This window comes from Gossypium hirsutum, chromosome A13, assembly GCF_007990345.1.
Source record: "Gossypium hirsutum isolate 1008001.06 chromosome A13, Gossypium_hirsutum_v2.1, whole genome shotgun sequence".
NCBI classification, from domain to species: domain Eukaryota; kingdom Viridiplantae; phylum Streptophyta; class Magnoliopsida; order Malvales; family Malvaceae; genus Gossypium; species Gossypium hirsutum.
The window spans coordinates 97,883,784-97,898,712 of NC_053436.1; the positions used below are offsets into that span (position 1 = coordinate 97,883,784).

At 35.9% G+C, this 14,929-nt stretch overlaps 1 non-coding gene across 1 annotated transcript; it reads left to right on the forward strand.

Moving 5' to 3' along the window:
- Positions 1 to 14,709: 14,709 nt before the first annotated feature.
- LOC121213031 (small nucleolar RNA R71) lies at positions 14,710 to 14,815 on the forward strand. Its single transcript, XR_005908400.1, has one exon. It is a non-coding gene; the product is annotated as a small nucleolar RNA R71 (small nucleolar RNA).
- The last annotated feature ends 114 nt before the right edge of the window (positions 14,816 to 14,929 follow it).

Consider the following 14,929-nt stretch of genomic DNA (forward strand, 5'->3'; position numbering starts at 1 on the left):
CAAAGAGAGAGAAGTCGCCTTCGAGCTACTCACATCATATGGTGTCTAGCTTACTGTAAGATCAATCCAACAACGTGATAGCGAGTGGTGGATATACCGATGAAGTCGAACGAAGTCCTCGGCGCTCATAAATTCCTCTGTGTAAAGTCCCATAGCAGCGCCGAACTCGAGAACGCTCATGTGGCGTACCAAACCACCAAGTCAAAAACTGATGGTACCTGGCTCGTCATGAACCGTTATGACCTGCTGTATCAGAAATATCGCGCAAAACTCAAAGGTCAGCTCCATGTAGGTGGGTTCAATGATGACAAAGAATTTATCCACGGAGTAGTGGCGATAATGACGCGCACGTCATCAGCGAGTCTGACCTGCTCCAACGTAGCCCAATCAATGCAGCGACCTAGGCCAAGTGGACGTACTCTAAGGAGCTGATATAAATCCTTTTCGGGGCCTACTGCAAATCGGAATTAGGGTGGCGAGCCTAGGCGAATACGCTCGAGGAGGAGGTCGCATGTGTTCGTTATGGTATATCTGCAAAAGAAAATAATCCAAATCAGAAAAGCAACAGAAGAATAAAATAGCAAGTAAAGAAATAAAAGTGCTGATAAATCAGTATAGAATATTGAACTAGCAAAACAAATTGCTCGTTGAAAAACTTATTGTCAGGACGAAAATGCATCCAAAAAGAGGCATTTTTATTTCTTTATCCAAAAACAACCGACTTAAAATCTTTTTTTATTTAAAATCAAAATATTTATATAATTTTCCTATATATAATAGTTTTATCGAGAGGAAGTATAGTTTGAAGATTTTTACCGAATTGCGCATAATCATTGCATTGCATTGGGCAATGGAAATAGTCATGAATGATGGATAGGACAAGGAAATCATTGTCAAGGAGAAAGCAAGTTACCCTTGCAAAATAAAATATAGGTTATTTTATTAATGTAATCTAAAAAAATTTGATACTTATGAAAATGACTCAAGTTTAAAAACAATCACCAAAATGACTTGAAATGAACAGTAGAATGGGGATTGTGCTAGGTTTTAAAATTTTGATTTTTTTTGCTTTGTGAACTCAATGGCCGACACCAGGGTATTTTTTTTAAATCGTTTCATACTGGTATATAAAAATACCAGTATTTAAACATGACAGGCACCAGAGATGTAAAAAAAAATTTTTTTTGGGTGCTGGCCAGTAGATGGTTGGCACCAGATACATTTTTCGTGTCCCAATAATTTTTTTTTACTTTGGTACACTGATAGCTAGCACTAGAGATGTAACAAAAAAAATTTGGTGCTGGCCATGTAGATATATATAAAAAAAAAGGTGGTGCTGGCAATGTAATGGCCGGCACCAGAGATGTAAAAATTTTTTTTTAAGTATTGGCCATTAAATGGCTGGCACCAGTCGTGTCTCAATGCAAATTTTTTTACTTTGGTGTACTAATGGTCGACACTAGAGATGTAAAAAAAAATTTGGGTGTTGGCCATATAATAGCCGGCACCAAAGAGGTTAAATTTTTTTTTTTGAGTGTTAGCTAGTATATGGCCGGCACTACTTAATTTTTTTTAAAAATTTACATCTTGGTGCCGGCCATTACATGGGCAGCACCCAAAAATATTTTTTTTTACATCTCTAATGTCAGCCATTAAATAGCCAGCACTAATTTTTTTTTTACATTTCTGGTGCCAGCCATCAGTGCACCAAAGTAAAAAAAAATTTCATTGGGACACGAAAAAGGTACCTGGTGCCGATCATCTACTAGCCAACTAGTGATGATTCACTTAACTAACTAAAATCACGACAAAAGCAAGCGTACCTATCCAATAGCATTATAGTTATGGTGAGTCAGGAATATCGTATCCACAATGACTAAAAGTACTAGTAATTACTATCTTTTTATTATCTAGCTGATAAATTGAAGGAATTGTTTTCAATCTAAAATTATCTAAACTAATTATTAAGACACAACAAAGAATTAAGTAAGAAAATATTCGAATGAACCAATGAGAGAGACAATACCCAAGAAAGAATCCACCTAGACTTCACCTATTATTTTGAATCTGAATTAAACGATTTATTCACTTGCCTTGATCCATAGAAATCCCTAAATTATATTGATATCTCTTTCCCAACTCATAATTTTCATCGATAATGTTTTATCATAATTCACAAATAATCACACATTAATAATTCAACTAAAAGAGCACTAAAGACACAAGCAATCTAGGTCGAACAATTTTAAAGCATGAAAACATAGGTATTTTCCCTTATCTAAGTAATTACCTTTAATTCAAAATCGACAAGAATCGATATCATCACTAGAGATTCACTCAAATCATGCAAAGTGTTTAAGGTTTAAAAATTAAGCACTTAAAACACTTAAAAGTCAAATATGAAAAGTCATTACCATAAGCTTGCATGAAAATCAAATCTCCACCACTATAAAATGAGATGATGATAATACTATAGAATGACATATTTTTATGTATTAATTATATGATTATTTTGAGTATGATCCTACTAATTTGAGCTATTTATGGTTTTTTATCTTACAGTGACTAAATTAAAGACAAAAGGAAATTTAAAGGCAAAAAGCGTGAATTTAAAGTTAAGTTGGGCCAGCATGCAAAGTAAGAGAGAAGTGGTACCAAAAATGCAAAGTGTGAAAGATTTTGGGAGCAAAAATGCAAAAGAAGAGATTTTGTAGCATGAGACTCTATTTTAATTCTAATTATATTAAGATAATTATTAAGGATTATTATTTAGATTTAATTTTAGCTTTTATATCTTTAATTATCTTATTTATTTGTATTTATCTTTTAGAATTTAATTAGAAGTAGACTAGGTTTCCTAGTACTATAAATAGGGGATGGAGTGACATAAATTTGACTCATATTTTTCTGTAAACACTCCCTCTCGCAAAAGCTTAGCCTTATTCCCCGTCATATTATTCAATAAAAATTCTATTTCCATTACATTTATTTCTTTTTCCCCAAAAATCATGAGCCATTAAACTTATCTATCCAACGGTTGTCGAAATAGCCAAAGAGGTTCATGAGGCTTAGAATATGCGCTTCGCCTTTTCAATGAGTATTCATCGTTTCTCCGCATTACAGGGCTGACGCTTCCATCCATTTCCCTTAAAAGGTGATCTTTTCAACTTGTGCAAGGAACGACCGCTTTGTATGTTTTGGGAAGGTTGCACAGTTGGTTCATTAGCTTGCTGCGTCAGAGGTTGGAGAGCCCAAGAGACAAAATGGCGTGGCATTCGCCATTGAGAAACTATGATCTAGCATAAGATGGTCCCACAGAAATGATTGTTGGCTAGAGTCAAGTTCCTCTAAATTGTAAGCCTAAATTCTTGGAGTTGGTGATCTTAGGCATCCTCTTCCACTATAATTGGCTTATTCTGTTTGAGAAGGATCACCTAAAAGTAGAATATTGAACTCAAGGCAGATTGAGACAACCGGAGGCTGGAATCTCTCTATAAGGAACTTTTTCTTAACTCTGTTCTTCTCTACTATTTTAATTTTAATTTTTGCACTTTCAATTAAATCCAAACTTTTAATTTTGTTTTTTTTTTCCATGTACGCAGGTGATCGCGTGATTTCGTGATAGGTTTTAAATATTTATAATTAATCGTTCTTGAAACTAACTATTATCGCGATGTAGGCAAGTGTACCTATCGAACAGTAGTATAGTTTTAGCAAGACCGGATTGTCGAACCCAAAGGAACTAAAAGTACTAGTAATGACTGTCTTTTTATTATCCTAAGAATAAAGAGGTTTTTTTTAACTAACTAATTATCTAAACTAAGAACTCACAGAGAATAGAATTGGGGAATTGCTTTTGGGAAAATCGATTGGATTAAGACAATACCTAAGGAAAAATCCACCTAGACTGTACTTGTTATTCTGGCTCTGAATCGAATGATTTATTCATTTAAGTTGTTCCGTAGAGATCCTTAAGTTATGTTATTATCCCTATTCAAGACTAATAACGTCTAATACCTAGGTTTAATAATTGAGACCTTTCTCTAATTAACACCCTAGCGTTGCATTAACTCGATCTATGGATCCTCTTATTAGGTTTCCCCCTAATCCGGCAAAATCTTGTCACCCTATCTCTAGGCGCGCAATCAACTCCGCTTAATTATGACAAATGTAATCTTAGACAGGGTCTATTCCTCCTCTGAATAAGAGCTTATCTTGAATCAGTATCCTGGGATATCAAAACAAGAATTAAGAACATATAATTAAGAACAAGTTAAATATTTATCATACAATTCAGAAAGTAATAATAAGATTCGTCTTAGGTTTCATTCCTCTTAGGTATTTAGGGGATTTAGTTCATAACTAAATAAGAAAACATCTCAGAATAATAAAGAGTACAAAACATAAAGAAAACTCAAAACTCTTGAAGGGGAAATTAAGGAGAGATATTCAGTCTTGATGCTGAATCCGGCTTCTAAGATGGATCAATCGACTTCCTTTGAGTAATTCCTTCCTTCCTCCCTGTGTGCCCCCTTTTCTTCCTCCTCTAGGGTGTATTTATAGGCTTTGGAATGCCTAAGAGCTCTCAAAATTAGCCTTTTCCGAATTGGACTCAACTTGGGCTCAACAGGGACACGCCCTGTGCGATTACTTCAGGCTGTGCTCGAGCCTGCCAAATTGACACTACCGTGTGGTCTGCCCGTGTGAGGAGGTCCAGGCCGTGTTGATTTCGTACTTTGGCCCATTTTTTTCGTTTCGCCCGTTTCTCGTTCCTTTTACTCTCCTATGCTCTCCTAAGTATAAAACATGAAATTAAAGCATTAGGAGAATCGAATTCACTAATTCTAATGGGAAATCATTAATAAAATGCGTTAAACATGGGGTAAAAATAAGTATAAATTACGGTTATCAAATACCCCTATACTTAAGCATTTGTTTGTCCTTAAGAGCAAATTTCTCAACTCATAATCAAAATAAATTCTTTTCAATTTATAATTTCTATTGATAATATCTCAAAATAATCCATAGGTAATCATACATTGAGAATTCAACTAAAAGAACATAAAAGTTTCAAACATTCCAGGTTGAGTATTTAATCATGCAAACATAGGTGTCTCCCATCATCTAAGTAATTACCTTTGATTCAGAATATCACAGAGTTTCACATCCTCACTAAAGATTCACTCAAATCACTCGAGGTGCTTAAGGACAATAATTGAAGCATTCAATAGTCAATAATGAAAAATTATTACTATAGGCTTGCATGAAAATCAAATCTCCACCACTATAAATTGAGGTTATACATCAATCAAAAGGTCTTTAGAGGGTTGTAATGAGGCTTGGTTAGGGGGTGTGGTCACAAGCTGAAAGACAAGGTTAGAGTCGAGATTGACTTGAAAATTTTGCCTAACCAGAAAAATGGCTAGTCATCAATTGCGTACAACAGAGCTTTTTTCAGAATATGGAATTTTAACTTCTTTAGCTCAGAAGATTACTACTATTAAGATATATACACATTTTTTTGTTTTTTTAAGAACAAGTTAAATACAAAGTAGAATAAAACTTAGCTAAGCAACTATTTCAATTCCAATCTCGACAAAAAGTTGAGGATCAAATTAATTTAAGGGATTTCAACAATAATAGGTTAAGGGTTAATATTAAGGGTAACACAAGGAATGGCTTGTTAGCTCAATGGGGTTTTTTAAGGGTTAATCATGGAGGTAGGCTTTTCATGGCATGAGTGGGTTAATCCTAAGTGCCTTTCTCATTTTGACATATCAAATCAAATGGTGTGGTCTTGACATGCATAATCAAGCAAGTTCTAGAATAACAGTTTAATACGGACGCACTCAAAGCAATAATAAAAGTGAGCATGAAAGAATTAATAGATGCTCAAAAGGCTCAAGAATCTCACAAAAATTATGGCTTTTTTATGTTTAAAACTTGTGAATTCTAACTCAAAGTAATACCTAAACTTTGGGGAAACAACTTAAAATTTTAAATTCTTAAAAATCAACTTATCATGCTTTATTCTCTAATGTCTTGAGGTTTAAACAATCAATGCATAAATTCTTATGTTTTAATTCAAGATATATCAATCAACATCATAAATCAATCAAAATTTATCCTAAATACGGTATGAGAGCTTTTCAAGAGAACAAGGCAGCCATTTAGGGATTTTTCTGATAATGAAATAAATACCCCTCCACACTTAAGATGTACATTGCCCTCAATATACAAAGATAGATATTAGAATATAAAAATACGATAAGGAGAGAAATGAAACTTCCTGTATTATGAATTCCTCGAACTGGAGTTTTGGAGAGTAATCGGTGCGAGAGTGGAGGAGGATACTCCGGCGGTGGTAGAGGTTCATTAGTCCATAAGTCCTGCACCAAAAGAATATTATATCTAGTGGTAGCTATGGTCATTGTCGATCAGGACATGGCAGTCGTGGAGAGCCTTTCTCGGTGGAGTTTGTAGTTCTTTTGCGATAATGAGCTTAAGAGCTCTATATAACTGTGATAAAATCAGGAACTTTTTAAGGGATATTAGGAAGAATAATTACTCATAAATAAATAACCGAAATTGAAATTAAAAATAAAATTCTAAAATCAAATAAAAATAAAAAGTATTTTTAATAAAAATTAAAAACATAAAATAATAACTAAATGTTTTTAAACATCTTCATCGCTGGATGGTTCGCAAGGTGGGGCTGACGATGAGATGTGGAGGTGCTGACAAATCTGCTGTAAAGTAGTATCAATGTTGTCAAATCGTTGAAAACACTGCTACTCGAATCAAGTGATGCGCTCAGAGATGTCAGCATATGAAGGCGCTGCATGAACTGGACGAGAGGGTGGTGCTGGCTGAGTCAGTGGGTCCTCGTGGTGTGGAGGGACATCATTAGGAATGTCCTCATAAGCCTCCTCTTCGGTAGATTGGACGAGACGATATTAAGGAGGGTAAGTTCCTCGGTGCTTTTCGATCATCCTCATGCTAAGCATGCTCGAGATGTCTTATGGAGACATCTAGCCAATGAGGGTTAAGGATGATTCTTGGGCTGCGGTGCTGAGGAGCCCGAAGTGTCGAGCCAACTGAGTAACTTAGGGGCCAATAGAGATGACCCCCTTCCGATGCTGCTCCGTCTGATGCTGAATCACTAGGGCGATGAAACAGGCAAGGTCGATGCCGTGCTCATGCGACATACACCATAAAAAGCAGGCGTCGTGAATGTTGACGATGCCAATGCTCTCTCACCTTCCTGTAATCGTGTGAGCCAAAATGGCGTTTAGGTACCTCAGAGATGGAGGGAGAGCCGATGCCTTAGAATGACTAGGATTGTAGGTGGCCCCACCTGGTACTAGTGCGTCCCAGCACCGTGAAGGAGAATGATGGATGTGGCGGTTGAGAGCATGTAAGCCATTCTCCTCTTTAAATTCCTCCGTATATAAACCCAGCACCGTACTGAATTTTAGGATGCTGAGCTGGCGGACAAATCGTCATAGGCGAAATTGGACCGTGCCGAGATCATCATAGTTCGTCATTACGATCTGAAGATGGAACGTTGAGTATAGTTCCATCGTGATCTCGAGGTATGTTGGCTCGATGATCCCAAAGAACAGCTCCCAAGGGTCGGTGGTTAGGAGGGCCTGAATCGCTTCAGCCAACTGAACTTGTTCTACCGCAGCCCAGTCGATGCAGCGGCCCGCAATTAAAGGTCAGGCCTGGAGTATTTGGAATAGTTCTTCTTGAGGCCCAATGGGGAATCTTAGGAAAAAGTGATGAACTTCCGCGGTAGGACCCGAGGAAGATGACGCTCCCTTCCTTTTATTTGAAGTAGGGACAATGACCTTTTTACCACGTGAAGATAAAATGGTACCTGCGATTAGAATCATCAAGTCATCTTGATGAGTGGTCAAAGTAAAACGAAGACAAATTTTAAATAAAAATCATAATTTCAGGCCACAACTTCTAAAACTAATTAAAACAATAAGTTCAATGGCATACTTTTGTGGCACTAGCATGGTGATATGAGTAAAAATGGTAAAGAATTTAATGGAAACATAAAGAGCATAATTTAGCACATGGCATGGGTTGTAATGGTAAATGACAAGAAGCAATTGAAAATTATGAATATCAATTTAGAAAAAGTGAATAAGGCATGAGAGTTTCATAAAAATATGTCATGTGGAATGAATGATAACTAATTTAAAAGAAATGAAACTTGAATGATAGCATAGTATGAGATACATGAAGATTATAACATTAAAAATGAGTGGAGTTAAAGGGAAAAGAGTGAACAAACACTAAAGAATGGAAGAATAATCGTCAGGAATGAAGTTGGAAGCGGCGCACGAGCGTGGCAAGGAGGCCGTGTGGAGTTGCAGCGGCTAGGGTTAGGGTTTTTGAGTGGGGAAGACAATGAATAGTGCAGGGTATTTATAGATTTTGGGGCACACTGCCGGGTAACACGCCTGTGTTCCCCAATTTCAACCCGTGTGATTCGCAAATTTTGAATTTGGGCGCATCTAACATTTAGTACACGCCCGTGTTCCTTGGGCATGTGGGTGCACAAGGCCGTGTCGCACAACCGTGTCTGGCATTGTTCGCTTCTCCCACACCCGTGTATGTAGACCCACACCCGTGTCAATCTAATAGGTTTGACCATAGGTGCTAGGCACAGGCATGTCGCGCGCCCGTGCTGTTTTAACAGGTTCACCCACGGTTCTTCTACACGGGTGTGTCGCACGCCCATGTTGTTTTGGCAGGTTCGACCACAGCCATGTCGCACGGTCGTGGTGTTTTATCGTAGCCTGTGTTTGGGAAAATCGTTGCCCTATTTTCACACGGCCCTAAGCACGCTCGTGCTCTTAGCCGTGTCTCGGTGGAAAACCTGTATTCAAGATCTCCGTTAGTAAGTTAGGTGTTGAAGACTAAATTTTAAAGAAGTTAATACAGTTAGTGCTCAGGTTGCCTCTTGAGAAGCACTTATTTATAGTCTAAGCTTGACTTACCTTTCCGTTGAATGATCATGGTGGTTTGAGGAGTTTATACTCCTCATTCCTACTATCAATCTCATCAAAATAAGGTTTTAAACGGATGTTATTTACCTTAAAAGTGTCGAACTTGGGATAACTCACCTCGACTGTACCGAATGGGAAAATGCTGATTACCGTATGAGGGATTTCTTCATTCGGAGTGGTAGTGACAATGTGGGTATCTGCGGTATCTAATAAGACTCTATCTCCAACCTTAAGTTGATTTGGAAATGTATTGAGCTTGTCCTGGCGTAGTTTTGGTTTATCGTGTGTTCTCGATTTATGCGTCCGCCATTCATCTAGCTCCTCGATTTGTAACCTTCGATCTTCATGAACAGGTCCTCTACTATTGTTTGAGAATGACTCATGTGCTTCCTTCAAACTCATTTCCTATAAAAGTAGGTTGTACCATATTGTCAGTTTTAGTAGAATGGGTTAAACGACCACCTTCAATTTCTGATGTGTTGCCAGAATTGCGAGCTTGAAGAGTGATTGTTTCGTCTCCCACATGAAGTGTGAGTTCACCTGTGCCAACATCAATAATCGCTTTAGCAGTTGCTAAAAAGGGCCTTCCTAGAATTAAAGGAGTGTTGCTATCCTCCTCTATGTCTAGAACAATGAAGTCAATGGGAAATATAAATTTATCAATTTTAACTAGCACATCTTCACCCTAGGGAGTCTTATAGCTTTATCTGCTAATTGAATGCTCATCCTAGTCTATTTGGGTTTCCCGAGACCTAGTTACTTAAACATTTTGTAAGGGATGACGTTGATACTAGCCCTTAAATCAGCTAATGCATTATTAACATCTAAACTACCAATTAAGCAAGGAATCGTAAAACTCCCTGGATCTATAAGTTTGTTGGGTAGTTTATTCTTGAGAATAGCTGAGCAAACTGCGTTTAGCTCCATATGCGATGCATCGTCCATGTAACATCCCTTACCCGTATCTGACGCTAGGACAGGGTACGAGGCATTACCGAACTTAAACACTTACATTCATACAAAATCAAGCCATAAAATTTCGTTCAATTTAAGAACTTTTCAAACACATCCATATTGTAACACCCCTATCCCGTAACGATCTCCAGAATAGGTAAGGGCATTACTAGATTTGTAACTCAAATTGGAATAGTAAGACTTTAACTTATCAATAGTCAACATCATTCAACACTAATCCAACATATCATGCTTAAAACAATTATATAAGCTTACACTAAAGTGACTGTTCCATGTAGTCATATATATATAAGCATCTAAATACCACTTACAAATTAATCACATTTCAACATTCCTATCAACTCATCCATAATTACATATCATTCAAACCAAAATACCAATTATAAATTTTAACACTAAATGCACACATCATATAATGCTTTCGTATCAAACCAACTTTTCTCATATCAAGCCATATCACATAGCTTGATCATAATACTCAAAATTCATCTCACATTCATATAAACAAGTGACTATATAATCAACTTATTAACCAGCCTATACATGCCATATTACCCAATTTCAAAGAGTTCAGGAATACCAATTACCTCCTGGATAGTGTGATGAAATCTTCGATGACTTCCAACCTGAGTGAGCATTCGAATCACTGTAAAATACAGAGAATAGATAGAGTAAGCTAATAAGCTTAGTAAGCTCGCATAATTTCAGCACTGTATAAAAGATTTAACATTAAGCTTGTCATTTTATGCAATAAGATTGCTTTTAAACCAGCCTTAACTAATTCAATATTTAATTCCTTAACAGTCATGTAATTCATGTGTAATTTATCACATCTACGCATGTGTCATATAAATTTATCAATGTCACTTGCTTGTCAAGTGTACCATGTATACCTGTACTGATTTGTATCATCATTTCTATTCTCGCAGCATCATATTTACAGTTGAACCTTTGAGACCAACATCAAAAACCCTGTATATTGCATACTAAATGCCACATATGTGACTAAACCATTTATATCACATATCACCAATACAATATCAATATCATAGAATTCACATAGCATTGGGTCGATTTATTTCATTGCGTATAACCTGTAACACCTTTATATAACCGATAGTAGAATTATACCCGTATAAATATTAACTAATAAATAACATCAATAATTCATAATTTGTAATAAATAATCATTTTACTTACTTACCTAACTTTGAATAACAAATAAATTAGGTCGTACCTGACCATCCAACTCGTCTTACACATTCCGTACCACATTGGCATCCAACTTTGTAAGCATCGAGCCTAAAGTAATACACTGGTATAAACCTGCTGGGAATAAGCCTGATAAAACTCACCGGCTCAAGGCCTGCTAGGCTTTTAGCCTGAATCATTCACCAGCACAAGGCCTGCTAGACCCAAGGTCTGATATTTATTCACCGGCAATAAGCTTGCTAGGCACGAAGCCCGATCAAATTCTCCGGCACATAGCCTGCTAGGCTAGAAACCCGAATATCATTTATTCACAATCAACTCTAGCACACTTTCATTCATGAGAAAATTCGATTATCATACATTTTCCATTCAATTTCTCAATATCAAAACTTAATCCAAACAACTCAAACATTCCCATTCTATCCTTACTACATTCGGCTATAATTCATTTAGCCATATATCCAAAATTAACATTTTAAACAAATTGTTTTATTCAAACAAGAACATTTAAATTTCTTATAGACTTACTACATGGTATCGTACATAGATATATATCATATCATTTTACTCATCCAATTTGTACATCTATCATGCAACCTTCTTTACCATTATCAATCACACAGCTTTACGATCAATAATATTAACCCTATAGGTTTGATACTCACCTGCTCAAATTCAAATTTATAAATCATAAATACTTCTCAAGAAATTCAAGGCAAAAATACTTTCAACCCTTCCCAATTACTCAAAAAGTCGCACACTTAGTGCCAATAGTTATTCAACATTATATATCGAATTCACACACTTAGTGCTAGATACTTAAACTTGCACACTTAGTGCTCAATAATCAGACCCGCACACTTAGTGCAATTTTTTTTACATACTCGTACCCTCTGTGCCGAAATTCAATTACTCACTATTCATCAATTCAAATTTATCAACTTTATTTGCATTCGACAACCTCAACTTTTTTTTTTAGATATACATTTCAATTTGGCACATATATATATAATATTTAATTTAATCAACAAAAAATATTTCCTTAGTAACTTACCACATACAAGGCATTTAATTTATCATATATCAAAGCTCAATTAACTCCAATATACATTTACTCAACCATAAAGTACTTCATTACTTTCAAACACTAGACCGAATATATATTATGGCATTCCATCATCATGTAATATTAATATAATCAAGTACAAAGCCATTTAACACATCTACCATTACATACTTACAATTTGGTCGATTATCCATCATTTCTTATATCATATAATTTTTTTTGTATCAATTTAATCATATAATTCAGTGACTGCAACATATTCATAGAGCCCATAAGTTTTAGTAATTTATTCATTCTGTAAACAATTAACATCAATTAAAAACAATTTCAGTAGCCAATAATTCGATTTTTTTAACCATACGAACTTACCTCGTGTTCCGTCGACTATTTATCTACTTTCCGATTTTTCCTCGATCAAAATCTTGAATTCGTTTGGCTTGATCTAATTTAACCAAATTTAACTCAATTATTCACTAACATAATCAATTAAATATATATACACGTATTTTGGCCATTTTTCAAAATAGCCCTTATATTTTCATACTTTAACAATTTAGTCCTTAATGCATAATTATGCAAAAATACACAAAACCCCAATATACATGTATTTAGCTGAATTTTATATAGTATTTAAACAGCCCATAATTTCATTTTATTCACATTTCTAACCACAAAAATTCTATCTTTTTCAATTTAATGCCAAATACTCAATTTCATCAAAAATCTCTTTATAAAACTTGTATATCTATAAACAACCATCAATAATTTAACAAGAAATATTAAAACAAACATGCAATCATCAATGGCACATTTCAAAAACACAACCAATTTCAAAAATTGAGGTATGGATCAGTTAAACCGAGCTGCAACAAGCTCAAAAACATAAAAATCATTAAAAACGAATCAAAAACCGTACCTTAATCCCTTAGAAAGCCATGGCCGAATGTTAAAGCTTCCAAAACCCTTTCTTTGTTTAATTATTCGGTTGAAGATGATGAAAACATAATAAAAATATCATATGGCTTTATTTTATTAAGCTTTTTTCATAATTTACCAAAATACCCATGCTTAATAACTAAATAAATTATGAAATTCAAGGTCCACTACCGTCTACACAAATGTGCAATGGTATAATTACCATGCAAGGACTCCCATTTATAAAGCCATTATCAAATAAGTCATTTTACTAATGGCATACATAGTTTCATTTTATGCAATTTAATCCTTTTTGCCGAATTAACTATTTAATCGGTAAAATTTCTTTACAAAACATTCACACAGTAATACTACCACACTGTAAACATTATTAAAATAATAAAAATAATATTTTTACTCGGTTAAGGGGTCCCAAAACCACCTGTTCCGATCAGACTTGAAATTGGGCTGTTACAGTCCAACTTCCGCTTATTTGCTAAAAGCTCCTTTAAAAATTTCATTGCGTTTGGCATCTACGATAGGGCTTCAATAAACGGTAAGTTAATGTGTAATTTTTTTAAGAGTTTAAGGAATTTACCAAATTGTTCATTTGAGCGGTATTTCCTTGTCGCGTTGGGGTATGGCACACGAGGTTTATTTTCGACATTCACTAATTTGTTTTTATTATAACCTACCTCACCTTGACCTCTGCTTACCACAGTTTCTTGCCTCGGTTCTGGCTCAGGTTCAACGAATCCTTCTTCATCTTGAACATTAATCACGTTGAGCTATTCCCTTGGGTTGGGTTCAGTATTACTTGGCAAGCTACCTTATGGTCGTTCGGAGATTAGTTTTGAAAGCTGGCCTATCTGAGTTTCGAGCCCTTGGATCGATGCTTGTTGATTTTTGAGTGTTGTCTCAGTGTTCTGGAAATGGGTTTCTAACACCGAGATAAACTTTGTGAGCATCTCTTCAAGGTTCGGCTTCTTTTCCTGTTGATAGGTTGGTTGTTGAAAACCCGGAGGATGTTGTGGTCTTTGATTTCCTTGACCGCCCCACGAGAAATTTGGGTGGTTCCTCCAACCTGCATTATAAGTGTTACTATATGGATTGTTTTGAGATCGAGGATTATTACCCATGTAATTTAACTGCTCGTTATCCATGTTGTGGCCATAAGGTTGGTATTCCAAATGGCTTGTTCCACCTCCACTTGCTTCGCACTACATTACTGGATGTACCTGAGTAGAACCAAGTAAACCATCAATCTTTTTATTTAGAAGTTCTACCTGGTTTGATAGCATAGTAACCGAATCGACGTTATAAACGCCGGCTATTTTCGTTGGCTTTGTCCTCATGACTTGCGACTGATAGTTATTCAGTGACATCTCCTCTATAAACTCATAAGCATCTTTAGGCGTTTTATTATTGATGGTTCTGCTAGCAGCCATGTCAACCATTTGCCGTGTTGAAGGATTCAGCCTATAATGGAACGTTTGAACCTCTAGCCAAAGCGGTAACCCATGGTGAGGGCATCTTCTCAGTAAGTCCTTGTATCTCTCCCATGCATCGTAAAGGGTTTCTAAGTCCATCTGCACAAACGAAGAGATATCATTACGTGATTTGGTCGTTTTAGCCGGCGAGAAATATTTTAATAGAAATTTTTCGATCATTTGTTCCCAAGTAGTGATTGATGCTCGTGGTAACGAGTTCAACCACTATTTAGCTTTGTTCCTCA